The sequence below is a fragment of the Sus scrofa genome, chromosome 2 (assembly GCF_000003025.6).
Source record: "Sus scrofa isolate TJ Tabasco breed Duroc chromosome 2, Sscrofa11.1, whole genome shotgun sequence".
In the NCBI taxonomy this organism is placed as follows: Eukaryota; Metazoa; Chordata; class Mammalia; order Artiodactyla; family Suidae; genus Sus; species Sus scrofa.
This window is the reverse complement of record NC_010444.4, coordinates 23,404,346-23,419,737: the sequence shown is the minus strand read 5'-3', so window position 1 is coordinate 23,419,737 and position 15,392 is coordinate 23,404,346. Positions and strand designations below refer to the sequence as shown.

The 15,392-nt window shown below is 35.6% G+C and overlaps 1 long non-coding RNA gene across 1 annotated transcript in view; it reads right to left on the bottom strand.

Annotated features, from left to right (window-relative positions):
• LOC110259276 overlaps window positions 1–14,675 on the bottom strand; it is a 92,248-nt gene extending 77,573 nt beyond the window's left edge. Inside the window, exon 1 of the long non-coding RNA XR_002341501.1 lies at window positions 13,818–14,675. This is a non-coding gene — a long non-coding RNA (uncharacterized LOC110259276). The remainder of the gene's footprint in view (window positions 1–13,817) is intronic.

Genomic DNA, 15,392 nt, shown 5'->3' with positions numbered 1-15,392 from the left:
CTATCCTTTATTCCTGCTCTTAAATGGGATTCATTTTGGAAGCTCCACAATAATTTTTAGTCTGTTCTCTTTTCCAGCCAATTTTATCTTTTTCCATTTTTCTGATTATCCGTATTTCCCGGAACCTCTAATCACTAACTTTTTACCCTTCAAAGCTCACCTCTCTGCCCTCAGCATGCAGTGTTTTACTTGCTTTCTCATGTCATTTTTTCTTTTTTTTTTTTTTTTTTTTCATTTTGTGTGTTAACCTAAATTCTTCCAGATGCGTCTTTGAACTCTGAGTAGGGGATAGGAGGAAATGTACGTTTGCAGTTACAGTGTTATCTTGGACTTCGGGATGAAATCACTCACGTCTCTTAATATATCCAATGATAATTTTATTGATTGTATCCTATCACATTTTCCCACAGCTAGTCTTTATCATGCTCTATACAGAGAAACCCTCCAACCACCACTATCAAGATAATATCCTCTAAGACTCTTATCACTTCTCCTCTTCTTCCTCCTTCATTTTTGTTCATCTTTTTTTTTTCTGCTTCTCTCTGATGATGCAATCAGATGTAAACTGCCTGATGCCATTATAGTCTAATAAGTCATGTGCTAGAAGAATAAATAACTTTTATTTGAGTAAAAGCATTAGTCTGAGGATTGAAAGCTCTCCAGCATCTTTGTTAAGAAAGGAAAATGAGGAATAAGAATATCCTAAATTTTTACCTTTGGCATTGTCAAAGTGACTTTCAAAATTTCGAGGTTTTACCTACCCATAGGTTAGAAAAGAATCAGAGGATATGTAACTGAATGACTTCAGAGGACTTTTTGACCCATTGTTCTGGCAATATCAACTCAATTGTCTGATGATGAAGAGTGCAACGTCAAGCTTGAACTTTCAAAGTTGCCTCTAGAAGGGTCTTGGAATTATACACTTGGGTTGAAAGAATCTGTGTATTGGCTTCTGTTGTCATTATTTCCCTGTCTTGAGGAAGCAAGCATGTATTCTCTGTGGAGCCATGTCTAGAAATTCCCAATGTCTTTTTTTTTTTTTTCCTTTTTTCCTGATGCATTGAACTAGAATTAACAAACTGGAACTTTCAACTCCTTGAGTCCCACAGGTATCTATGGTTTGCATTATATTATTTGCTTCAAATCTTTTATTGACCACATCTGTCTACCATTTTCCCATCCCCAAGGTTACATTTACTGAAAAACTTTGGTTATCTTTCACAGCAGAAATTATTGTTTATGGCCGTATCATTTATTATTTCTGACTGTATATCATCCCTATGTAATTTTAGCTTCAAAGCTTCATTCCATGGTTTTGCTAGCAGATGCCCATGAGTGTAGTTCTTCCATTTGGAGCACAAAGACAGAACAATTTTCCCTGGGTCACTGGCATGCTGTATAGAATTCAGAATATGAATTCTAGTCACTGTCCACCCTGTCAAATACTTGTCCTATTCCTATACATAAATGCCAGACTTTATGGATTTTGGTCAAAATTGACCTTAAGGCACTCATCGTAAACTCTCACAAGCTGGCAGTGTCTTTTGCCTCCGAGCCTGTCTCTCCTGTGATTTCTGAGGCATAGTCTAACCATAATTCAAAACCACTTTATTAGGATACTAGATCATATTACCTCCAACTTTCTCAAGTTTTTCTAATGCTGGTTTCTATGCCAGCAGTTCCAAAGTTTGTCTTCTCATTGGTCTGTTAACATTGTTCTTTTTCCCCCAGACAATTGTATTGGCATTAATGGAACCCAGCATTGTCCATCAGTTTTAATAAATCTAGCCCACACTTCTATAGGGCACTAAGACACTTTCATTTGTTAATAATAATAGGGTGTGAAAATTATTTTCAAGTCTACCTCTTTTCAATGTTTTTCACTAAATTTAGGGAGCATATGCATCAATAAATAAATTATCTGCTTGGAACATGCAGTTTCAAATAACACATCTCATAATTTGCCACTTTGAAATCTTCATTCTTCCCAGGGTACCACTAAGATGTTGAGTTATTCCAGTAATCGCAATGTCTCATAATTAAAGACTCTTTACTGTGTCCCATAATTGAATAATTTGACTCAAGCTAGGGTAGAGATGTACCTAACCATTACGTATCTTTGAGAAGCCTCCTGGTCTCCTCAGTTGCAAACCTGCTGAAGCTGGCTCAAGTTGGCTTAACCTCCAAATATTATCATGTTTGCAAAACACCTTTCCAAAGCAGAAAATGAATTCTAAAAGGAAAGTCTGTTGTTTAAACAACATTATAGGAGGAATCCTAGAGAGCATATATGGTAAGGAGCTAATTTACTAGCCCTTACCACCTTCCTTACCCTACTCTCATTTACATTCCCTAGGAAATGCACTTCCTTCTCAGGGTTCCAACTTTTCCAATTAGCTCATCCCTTTGCTACATAGATTAACTCTATGCCTCTAGCTAAAGTGTTCTAGTTTTCTGCCTCCTCTCAGATTCTGTACTTCCCTGATTATTCTTGGATTCTGCATCACAAAAAGGCAGAAAAGAAAATAGCTGCTTACCACAGTCCTTTCTGTGAATACTCTGCCTTTTTTTTTTTTTTTTTTTTTTTTTGGTCATAAAAGCCACACCATTGAAGAGATATAGATTATGTGAGGGTAGTGAAGGTATGACAGGGCAGTTTAATAGCATCATTACAAATTTATATGAAATGTTCATATTATCAGGTACGTATTGGAAAGCCTAAAAATTCATGAAATTAAAGAAATTCCACATCAGGAGAAATTCAAATGGCAGTGTTATGGTGAGAGCCAGTGCTTTTCCAGTACCTTTCCATTATGATAATATTTCCAAAAAAAAATATTTGATGGGCTGCTTTATTGGTATACAAATTAAATTACATTAATATTTAGGAAAAGTCTAATGTCTACAAGCTGTATTTTGATCTATTGAAGGGCATTCCCAAATTTCCCCTCTGCATATGTATTTGGAATTAAAAAAGAGGGCTTATATATTTTATATTTTCAGTCCTGGTTAAACTACTTTTCCCCTGAAGGTAGAGAACACAGATATGTCCCTTGAACCTTAAGTTTTTAACTCCTGGTTTCGAAATAGATGGATTAAAGATACGACATTGCCATGTCCTTCTTAGTCTTGATCTATTTATAATCGTCTTTTTGGAAATGAGAGATATACATTTTTGTTGTTGTTGTATTATTTGAGGACATTTGAATCTGTCCTGGAAAACAAGAAAATCAAATACACAAAAAATAAAAAAAAAACATATGTGTTAGTAAGGGTAGTAATTAAATCAGCCTTTTGTGAGAAATAAAATTCATAGTTTGTTAAGTAAATAGGATAGATAGTACATTAGTAATGCTGGAGATTTATGATTAAAAACAAAGTTATCTCCCAACCCAGAAATCACCTCCATCATAGTAGATGAGAAGGAGAACAGTTACATCATTGAATAAGCTTTAAACCAGAATGTGAGGAATATCACAGGTGATTCACTAAGACAGATAGAAAGCTCATCCTTTTATATAGAAGTAGATACAACCCAGTACATACTTATTTTCGAGGTACACAATAACTAGTCCTAAAGAAAGAAGACTTGACAGCACCATCCCAAGTTTACCTGGAAATTGGGATGACCACTTGTGTTAGTCAGTAGGCTTTATCCAGAGGAGAAGCAATTATACTAACATAAAAAAGTGATCCACATGCATTTCCATCCTTTATTTTATATATTGAGTAAAATCAATATTGTCGTTTCAGTATGCAAATGCCTAGTCACAGGGGTTTACATCTTCAGAACACTTAGAGTGAAGGATGATTAACAAGCCTCATATTCCTGGCAAACGTTTCATACCCTCTGCAGTTTAGTTTCAATGCATCACATTATTCTCCCACTGAAATTTTTCATATGCCTTTTACACACACACAGGTGTGCATGTGCGCACACACACTTACGTGGTGATGGAGATTGCCTTGATATTAAAAATATGTTAAGAAATGAGTTAACAAATTATACAGGCTGTTTTCAAATTTAAATATAATTTATTTATGGAATACATGCCATGGAATAGATTGTCATAGGAGTTTTTATTTTTAAAAATACATTAAGCGTTTGCATCTCTGATCAAGATCAAGGGATAAGTTAAATCAAAGAAATGACTAACCTTAATTATGACAACATATATATATATAGTTTTAGTAGTGTTTAATAATATCATATGCATGTCTTATATGGTTTAAATATACATATGCTCAAATATATGCAGTAATTAATATAAAATTAATATATACTCATATATCTTCTGTATACAAATGAAGTTCCTATTTATTATATACATGTATTTTACGTGAAGTTACAATGTACAATATATACATATTATACTGTATTTCCAAAGTAGTATAATGTATAATGAGTATATATGGTATTTAATATAAAATGTTTTATGTAGGAAGTTCCCATTGTGGCTCAGTGGTAACAAGCCAGACTAGTATCCACTAGTATCCATGAGGATGCAGGTTCAATCCCTGGCCTTGCTCAGTAGGTTAAGGATCTGGTGTTGCTGCGAACTATGGTGTGGGTCACAGATGTGGCTCTCATCTTGGGTTGCTGTGGCTGTGGCCTAGGCCTGCAGCTGTAGCGCCAATTCAACCCCTAGCCTGGGAACTTCCATATGTTCCACCTGTGGCCCTAAAAAGCAAAAAAAAAAAAAAAAAAAAAAAAAGTTTATGTAAATATATATAATATACATATTTTACATAATTATATACATTTTTACATATTACATTTAGTTTTCATCCATAAATAAACCAGGTGATCTTGATAAAACTGGTTCTCAAAGTCTTTTGAACCTTTAATTATGAGATATTGAAAAGATACTTACCTAATCCCAGTGCAACCCAATTTTGATCTGGGCTATTAATACCCTCTGTAGTGATTTTTAAGACTAAAAGTCCCAGACACTGGAAATGGATTGTATGGAATCAAACTACTATTTGATTATCTGGTGATGTCAAAGGGTCAAGTTGTAATACTGTGATTTGGGGTGCAATTTATCCTGAAGCAAATGAAAGATACCTGTTATCAGTTATCATGGGAGGTAGTTAATTCCAGAGCAGGAAATGTAGGTTCAAAAAAGGGCAGCAGTTTGTCGGTATTAGAATAGTCCATCATGCCACATTTGAATTTGTTTTCCCTGCTCATTGTGCCAACTAATCGATTTAATTACCCATTGTCTTTGAGAATTCTGGCCAGTCAACCCTTTTTTCTGGTATATTGGCTTTAGGAATAAATTCAAATTTCTTTCTTTTTGGGCACTGTTCACTCTCTTTTTTTTTCCCCTACCTTGACTGGAGTATGATTAACAAATTTAAAAAATGTGCATATTTAGGAGTTCCCGTCGTGGCGCAGTGGTTAACGAATCCGACTAGGAACCATGAGGTTGCGGGTTCGGTCCCTGCCCTTGCTCAGTGGGTTAACGATCCGGCGTTGCCGTGAGCTGTGGTGTGGGTTGCAGACACGGCTCGGATCCCGCGTTGCTGTGGCTCTGGTGTAGGCCGGTGGCTGCAGCTCCAATTCGACCCCTAGCCTGGGAACCTCCATATGCCGCGGGAGTGGCCCAAAGAAATAGCAAAAAGACAAAAAAAAAAAAAAAGACAAAAAAAATTAAAAATGTGCATATTTAAGGTACACAGCATGCTGACTTGTTGTGTTGTGTGTATATACACACACACATTCTGAAATGATTAACCACAAGCTAGCTAATTAACATATTCATCACCTCACATAGTTACTTGTGTTGCATACAAGTACTTGTGTGTTTTGAAATCATTTAAGATCTAATCTTTTAGCAGAGTGCAAGTATACAATACATTGTTATCAATGATAGTCACCACTCTGTACATTAAGTCCCCAGACCTTACTAATCTTTTAACTGGAAAAGTGTACATTTTTTCTCACCCCATAGTCTTCGTGAACCACCCTTCTCCTCTCTGTTTCTATGAGCTCAACTGTTTTAGATTCCACGTGTAAGTGATCATCTGAATTACTGATCAGTCTTTTTTCTGGCTTATTCTATTTAGCATAATGTCCTCCAGATTTGACTCTGTTGTTGCAAATGGCAGGATCTCCTTTTTTAAGGCTCCCTCTGTGTGTATGTGTATGTATCACATTTTCTTTATCTATTTATCCATCAGTGAACACTGAGGTTATTTTCCTGTTAGACTATGGTGAATAATGCTATGATGAACATGGGAATGCAGATATCTCTTCAAAATAGTTATTTTTATCTCCTTTGGGTATACCCAGATGTGAAATTGCTGGATGATATGGTAGTTATATTTTTTAATTTTTTCAAGAACGCCTGTGTTATTTTCTGTAATGGTGAAATTACATTCCCACCAACAGTGTATGAGGGGGAGTTCCCATCGTGGCTCAGTGGTTAGCGAATCCCACTAGGAACCATGAGATTGCGGATTTGATCCCTGGCCTTGCTCAGTGGGTTAAGGATCCAGCGTTACCATGAGCTGTGGTGTAGGTTGCAGACGTGGCTCAGATCCAGTGTTGCTGTGGCGTAGGCTGGGTGGCTACAGCTCTGATTAGATCCCTGGCCTGGGAATCTACATACGCCACGGGAGTGGCCCAAGAAATGGCAAAAAACAAAACAAAACAAAAAAAAAGTGTATAGGGTTCTTTTTTTTCCACATCTCACCAATACTTACTATTTTTTTTAACTTTTTGATAATAACCATTCCAAAAGTCTCAAGATATCTCATTATGGGTTTGATTTGCATTCCCTGATGATTAGTGATACTGAGCACTTTTCATATACCTGTTGGCCATCTGTATGTCTTCATTTAAGGAAATATCTATTCATGTCCTTTCCCCATCTTTAATCAGATTTTATTTATTTACTGTTGAGCTCTATGTGTTCCTATGTATTTTGGTTATTAACTCATTAGCTGATATCTAATTTGCAAATATTACTCCCATTCTGTAGGTAATTTTTTTGTTTTGTTGATGGTTTCCTTCATTGTACAGAAAATTTTTAATTTGATGTAGACCCAGGTGTGGTGGTGGTTGGTTTTTTTGCCTCGTTGCTTGACCTTTTGGTATCATATCTGAAAAATCATTGCCAAGACTCACATCAAAGAGCTTTCCCCCTGTGTTTTCTTTTCAGAATTTTATGTGAGGATATGATTCTCGATTTCATTGATTCATTGTTCACTGTATCACAAGAGGATTTTCAGTTATATCCATTATCCAAGGTGTTACCAGGCTAATAACAAAGTTTAGTTCCCGTAAATCAAGATGAATTAAATTAGCCTTAGCCAAAGGCTACTACAGTGTGTAACCTCTAATACCTAGCTTTGCTGCATAATATGATAAATTTTTAGATTTTGCCAAAGTCCTTCCAAACCCACTAAAGTCAGGAAACCTATTTCAGGCATCCAAGTCTCTCATTAGTATCTGTGATTTACAGAGAAAAAAATGAGGCTAGCACTTTTTGAAGAATATGTTGTTCCACTCACCAGCAAATTTTTCAAGTCCTTGGGGTTAAAACTTTTACTAAATTATAAAGGAAAAACAATCTGCAAACATATTGTCCAAAAAAATTTAGGAGTTCCCATCATGGCGCAGTGGTTAACGAATCCGACTAGGAACCATGAGGTGGCGGGTTCGGTCCCTGCCCTTGCTCAGTGGGTTAACGATCTGGCGTTGCCGTGAGCTGTGGTGTAGGTTGCAGATGCGGCTCGGATCCCGCGTTGCTGTGGCTCTGGCATAGGCCGGTGGCTACAGCTCCGATTCAACCCCTAGCCTGGGAACCTCCATATGCCCCGGGAGCGGCCCAAGAAATAGCAACAACAACAACAACAACAAAAGACAAAAAGACAAAAAAAAAAAAAAAAATTTAAATTCTCCCCTCTACATTTTTGTAAAAAACCTTGAGTATGAAATCCCTATACCATGGATTATTGGTGAGTTGCGAGTGAGGGTTTAGAGAAATATATATGAAGCAATTGAAAAGATTAAAACCCAAATAATATTGAATCCAGATTCTCTTGTGATTTTATACATATATATCAATTCCATAAATTCTGAAATTTATACTCTAAATTTCTAAAATTCTAAATCCTAATCTATATAATAGAATTTTAGAATCTCTCTCTCTCTCTATATATATATATATATACACATATATATAATATTTTTTTTCCTATTTTTAGCTGCACCCATGGCATGTGAAGTTTCTGGGCCAGGGATTGAACCCCTGCCACAGCAGCAGCCCGAGCCACAGCAGTGACAATGCTGGATTTTTAATCTGCTGATCCACAAGGGAACATCCTATATTCATTTTTTTTTGGATTGGGCTACCTCAGAATCCATTTCCATAAATATTCCTCAGATTTTTGCCATTCGTAGTCTCTAGCCTATGCCACAGCCACAGTAACAACAGATCTGAGCCACATCTGTGACCTACACTGCAGCTCATAGCAACTTTGGATCCCTGACCCACTGGGTGAGGCCAGGGATCAAACCTTCATCCTCATGGATAGTAGTCAAATTCATTTCTGCTGAGCCATAATGAGAACTCCTCAAGTAGCTTAATTTTTGTATTAGAGATCTGGTGATGTTAAATTCAATTGATATTGTAATTTTTCAACTTTCAGAATTAAACGCTAATTTTCCTTTTGTCTCCTCCAATCCTATGTAAGTGATGAAACTGTTTTTGCCATGTTCATGGACTCTGCCTGAACTTCATTATGTGATTTGACCTGAATATTGTGAGACTTTTATTTTAAATTGTCCTCTACTGTTAGAAGTATTTTATTGCATATAATAATTGTTGAATTCTTCATGCCTTTCATACTACCTTACATTATAAGTGGCTTGTGTTTCTTCTCCGCAACATATTAATACATTAACTAGCAGTTTCGTATCTGCATTTCATAGGCTTTGATGTTTCTATCACTAAATGTGTATGAATATGTATAGGATTTTTACTGTTTTCCAAATTCTTAATTCTTGTGGATCCTGTTGCTACAAACCACTCCTGAACCCAATTCATAGTGTCATATGGGTTCTTGGTTGTAGACAACAGCAATTAACTCTGATTAACTCACTAAGAGAAGATATTTGTTAGAATAGTAGCAAGTACTCACAAAATTGATTGGACAGCTGATAAATGAGGGCTAAAAAAAGAAAAAAAGGGAAGTGAAGAAACATAGGCAGTCTACAACAAACCACACTGCACCATAAAAGCAGCCTTTTTACAATATTTCCTCTGAAATAACTGCTACAAAGGAGAATCTGCCACCATCATAACAGAATGAGCTCTCTGCTGCCACCAACTTCATCCAGAATTGATGCCAGTACCACTTCTGTTAAAAGTGAATTTTAAACCTCCCTGCTTCTCTGACTCACTTGTTTAAGATATAAAATCCCTTATAGTCATAACTCTTTGGCAAGATTAGATTAAGTGTTTTAGGGAGATAAATAGATATAGATGTAGAAATATATCCAAGTGTGTGACTATAGATAGATCTAGATAGAGGAGATGATAGATGATAGATAGATTAGATAGATAGATAGATAGGTAGGTAGATAGATAATGTGTATAAATATATGAATATATAGTGTAATCTTTTTTATAAATACTATAAAGTTCATGGCACAAATACTGACTGGTGGTTATTCAAAGGGATAAATAAAAGCAAACACTTATTATTCTCTCCTCTAAGATATATTCATAATTTACTCTTTAGTTGTTTTTCATAGAGCCCACTCTACTCTGCCCAGCTAAGAGAACTAGACACAAAGAAAGGAAAGGAACTAATACTTACAATAAATATAGTCTACTTAGGTCACTCCATTGTTATATAGAGTGTATATAAAAGTCATTAAATAATAAATATGAAAGAATAAGCTGAATTAAATAGATATGCATTATCTGATATTTTCATTGGCATATAGTGGTCTATTTAAGTGGCCTTGTACTAGAAGTCACTTCAAATGATATGCAATTTTGAATAAATCACAGGCAGAATAGGTTTCAGGGCATAATAGAAAAAGAAAAGGAATCTTAGAATTATAGAGATAAAATTATTTTGAATTTTAAAATTTATGTTTTTTCCTTGCTCTGTTCCTTTTACTGTTATGTCAGAAATACAGTTTAATATAATGAAAATTTAGAAGAGTAATTTCCATGAATTATTTTCATTATTATATATTTTTACCTTCCAGTCCGTCATTCAAAATGATGACAAGATTTTAAAATTTAAAGCATCTGTATTCTAAAGAATTGAGTGATAATTTTACGGCACAGTATTTTCAATGAATATTCAAAAAAAACTAGACACTTAACACTCTTAGTGCTCTTAGTTAAAGGTAATATCAGACTTAATGGCACTAATACCACATAGAGTCCAGTTCCCTCTCTGACTAAATATTATTGCAACACCATCTCTGCTTACTTGTTAGACAGCTGTCGTCATGAGAGATGACCTTTGTAGTCATTTATTTGCAACTGTATAATGAACAATCCAGAAATGCCTATTTTAGCAAGTGTAATTTATTAGATAATTGATGTTCTTGTCTTGAGATGTCTGTCTTTTTTGTGTCTGTAGAGTTTAACTTTTAAATTCAATAAGCTGTTATTTAAGGTGTCAGAATTTTATAATTATCCCATGCCTTTATATTTTTATTCACTTGACTGGTTGGATTACTTTAATAGAATTGATCTGATAAATAATCAACTTGATAAGTTAGTCTGATAAGTTAGTCCAAGCAGGCAGATATTTTTGTCTGATTTAATTCCTGAGACAGATTAAAGGGCCCTGATCTATTGACAAGGAGTCAGAGAATAACTGTACTTTGGGATTTGATGTCTTCAGGCAGGTCAGGTAACTACTGGGGGAAAAAAAAAATCTTGCTTCTGAACAAAAGTTAAAAAATAATAAAACACAGAAAAAATAAAACTAAATTGAAAAATTCAGCTGCCTGGGTTTCTTTGCTCTGAGCAATATCATAAATTCATTTCTGGTAGAGGCCACACAAAGTAATACTTGATTTCTCCCTCTAGTTTCATAAAATCAATAAAAACAAGACAGATGCTTGAGAAATTCTCTTTGAGGGTAGATGGTATAGAGGGCACAGATTCCAGGTGATAAACACAGATGCTTAACATGTGGAAGCTGCTGAAGAATGATTTGTTATGTTTCAGATTTGGAGCCTGGAAATGTACCAGCATAGCCTCAGATTCACAAAAGAGCTAAGGCCCTTTCCCAAGTAGAAATAATAATAAATGCAATTAAACTTTATTCTGCAGGCAAAAATTAATTATTCATTGAATGTTGGAATAATGATAAAAAGTAACACTGAATGAGGAAGAGAAGCCTCCCAAAGGTACAAGGTCCATTTTCCCAGGTTTTCTGTAAATTGGTGGGAAACACCACATCTGAAATTGAGTTCAGTGCCTTTAAATTTCCTTAGTGAAACTGCCCCATCCCATGGAATTTCAGCATATTGATGCAGACGATCAATAAAGCAATGTTGTGATTTTACAGCTTTGAGCACAAAGTTAACAAGCCCTTAGGAAGGAGAACCAAGAAGGTAGAACATCACAATAGATGTGGTAAATGTTAATGAGCTTTCTTTTTAGGGAAATACTAAGCACCAGAAGCAGAAAATACTATCTTGCATTCTAAAAGGACTGTGCCCTTCTTTAAGAACCGTGGAAGCTAGAGAACATAGTATTTTCAAGAAAATTTCACATTGTGTTGATTGAGTGAAAGATGAATGAAAACTCTGGTATTTTTAATAATGATAGTTATTATACAGTGTTTTCTTTGACAGAATCCCTGTAATAGTTAATATACTACTGAGCTTTCTTGGCTTCTCCTAGTCAGAGAAGTTTTCTGAAAGGCCTTCTTGTTAATGACAAAACATTCTTGAGGAAAGAACTTTATTTTTTATTTGACTCCTGCCACTGGATGCCACAGTGTTTGGAATGAAAATGAAAGCTTCTGACAAGCAGAAAATGAATGTCTATCAGATGATATGGAGCTAAACTGTCCATAGTATCTATGTACAATTGTGTGTCCAGGTACTTGATTGTTACATATGGGAAAGTGTGGAAATGTATTGTGGTTACAGAAGTCACATTTTGAGGCTGAAAGAGGATGTCAGTGGAATTATATTTGGATTCCAAGCAGCACAAGGAGAAATGTTGATAACTCAAGAAATTATTTCCATGGCAACAAAGGCAGTAATAGGAAGATAGCTTTGAAAATCCTGAGAATGAATATTACCACATATGTCCTGTCATGTAATTACAGAATATGAGGACAGCAACAGGTTTGCAGAGATAAGACACATCAACTAGTTACTATCTTTGGAGGGAAGTTAGCAATTTGCCCCCCTCCAAAAAAAAAAAAAAAAAAAAAAAAGGAAAAAAAGAAAGAAAGAAAAAATTTAAAAAGAGAGAAGAAAACCAATAACATGGAACTTATTCTGTGAACCAATGAAAATGATTAATTCAATCCTCTATCACTTAGCATATATTATTAACACTCTGTATATCATGTTTAGGAAACCAGTATCATGCCTTTATCAAGTAAAATATATTCTTAAGTGACTACTTGGCATTGTCCCAGTTCATGATCATGGGGCTCAGGATAAGGAACTAGTAGTTGGCGCTATGACCTTGGTAGCAGTGTAATCATTTGTTCAAATCAGGATTTCATTCCGAGTTCTTCTCTATATTAGCTCTGTGACTTACACAAATGCTTTAACTGCTCTGAGCCTTTAAAACACATCTTTCAAACAAAACATATCTGCAAAGAGTGCATCCATAGTGGACTCTCAATAAATGTTCATTTCTCCATTTTCCTTTCATCACACAGCCTGACATTTCATCAAGTAGAGAGTCATTGCTATTAATAAACCACCTCATTTAAAATTGAAATGTCTCTGGGAAGGTTAAGATTTTTATATCTTATTTTCAATGAGTTTAATTATATTACTTTAAGCCTTTCTCTAAATGCAACTCCCCAAAGCGACTATATTATGGAAAGCAGAGTTTTTGTAGGGATGGTGGGAATGTGATAGATGTGGCATCAATGTACAGATTGAGAAAGACATTTTATCTAGCTAAAAAGGATGTAGAATTTTCACGGTTAACACAGAAAACAGAATTTCCAAATGGGGATTCCTAGCTTATCTGTCTACCTCCAGTTCTATTCTGCTTGGCTTTTCACTTCTAGGGGTTCTTCTCCTATCCCAACATGTTTAATGCAAAAGCAGTAAAAGGGGAGAAGTGTGGAGGGCATTTCCCCTTTAAAGACTTAAAGAATCTTTTTTTCATTTCTTGGAGCAGAGTTCAGAGAGGCGGATCTTCAAAAAGATTCCCTTAGTGATACAGTGGAAGAATTTAAGAGCCATGTGTGCGAAGAGTGAAGAAAGGAACATTTTAAACATCTGGTTTATAATCTTCTCGGTACTGATGCAATCTTATTTCCTTGCTCTCTGAGGTTTCCATAATTTACTCCTTTTCACAAAGAATCCCTTTTCCTGATCCCTGATCTGCAATACAAAGATAACCAAGAAGAGATTTAGACAGGGTTCCAAATCTGGTCTCTCTATATAGATAACTAATCTCAACTAATAAACCTGAGTAATACATAAAAATCTGAGGTAGATTTTTCTACACACACACATACACAGACACACACACACATACACAGACACACACACACACATACACAAAGCAGATTTTTTTTAATCAGTTCTCAGCCCATCAGGAAGACACCAGCAGCCTGCTCGTTACCTGTGGACCATGTAGGAGAGCACAATGTACTTGTCCAGAGCAGACAAGGCCACAGAGGGTTACTTTTTGAGTTGTTGTAGCTTAGTCCATCTCCATTGGAGTCCTTACTGCCAGTTAGGCAGAATTTGAGTTCTCAAACTGCCCAGGGCTAGAAGATCTTCTGGTACAGATCTCTTGGCAGCAGATTATAGGAATGCTGCTGGCATGGCCCTTAAGCCTCCATGCCACCAGCTCCCCCGCATTGTGTTGGCGCAGCATTAATTTGCAGAATTTAATCTGTGGAGCAAAAAAGAGCCTGGGGCCTTTCTCAAGCATCCACATTTTTCTGTTTGAGAACTGCTGGAGAAGTTGCCTATTTTCATGCTTTATTTCTCTTCTTATAATAGATTTGGAAATAACTGGGGCAGGCAGCAACCATCCTTGGAAAATCTGCATTTTCTTTCATAGAGTTCTGATATTGTCTTGGCTATACATCAAGCGACATCTGAACCGAACCAGAGCCAATGGGCTGACAATGTCAGAGGGAGGCACCTTAGTTCCTTTAAATCATGCATTCTTTTTTCATTCCCCTCTTCTGAATACAAACTAGAATGGCAGCATGCTTTCTGAATACGGAATTCAAAGTTGACCAGGTTCACAGAATGTTAGCTCTAAAAAGAACTTTAGTGTTCTCACAGCAACCTAACTTGCTTCATGCTGTAGGGAAAGAAATTGAGTCTTGGTCATAAAAATAATAGGACATCCCTTAGTGTTTAGAGGCAAACTAGTATATATAGATGGATAAACAACAAAGTTCTACTGTATAACACAGGGAACTATGTTCAATATCCTGTGATAAACCATAATGAAAAGAATATGAAAAAGAATATGTATATATGTATACCTGAATCACTTTGCTGTACAGCAGAAATTAACACATTGTAAATCACCTATACTTCAATAAAACTTTCTAAAAAGGGGGAAAAAAAATGATAGGACATTCCCACAAGGACCCAAAGGTACTAGCAAATCTGACCATAGAACCCTTTATCCAGGAGTCCTAATGCTATATTCTTGCTTTAAGTTAATCCCTCACTATAGTTAAGGAGTTCAGTTTTATCATAGAATGAATGCATATGCATCCACTCTTGGTAATTTTTTTTTTTCCGGCAGCATTACCTAATCACACACTATTAGTCAATGGAACACTAATCCTATTTTACCGCATATTTACATTGATATTGTTCATTATCAGTGTCATGATTATTCTTCAAAAATAATTATGAGTGTGCAAGACACCTTGTTAAGCACCCATGTGCGTCGTTTCATTTAATCCCCATAATAGCTTTATTCAGAAATAGCATTAATATTTGAATTTAAAGATGAGGAAACTGATATTCAGGGAAAAGGAACAACAACAACAAAAAAGGCTCAGAGCCACCCATCTTGAATTGGTACAGGGATTCTACCACAGCTTCCTTTGACTGAAGTGTACCTTTTTCTTTTGCTTTTTCTTTTGCCTTTTTACCTGCTTTTTTTAAAATTTCATACTCTTTTAGGTTCTCTGGTATGTAGTTAAAGCTATGAATTAAAATT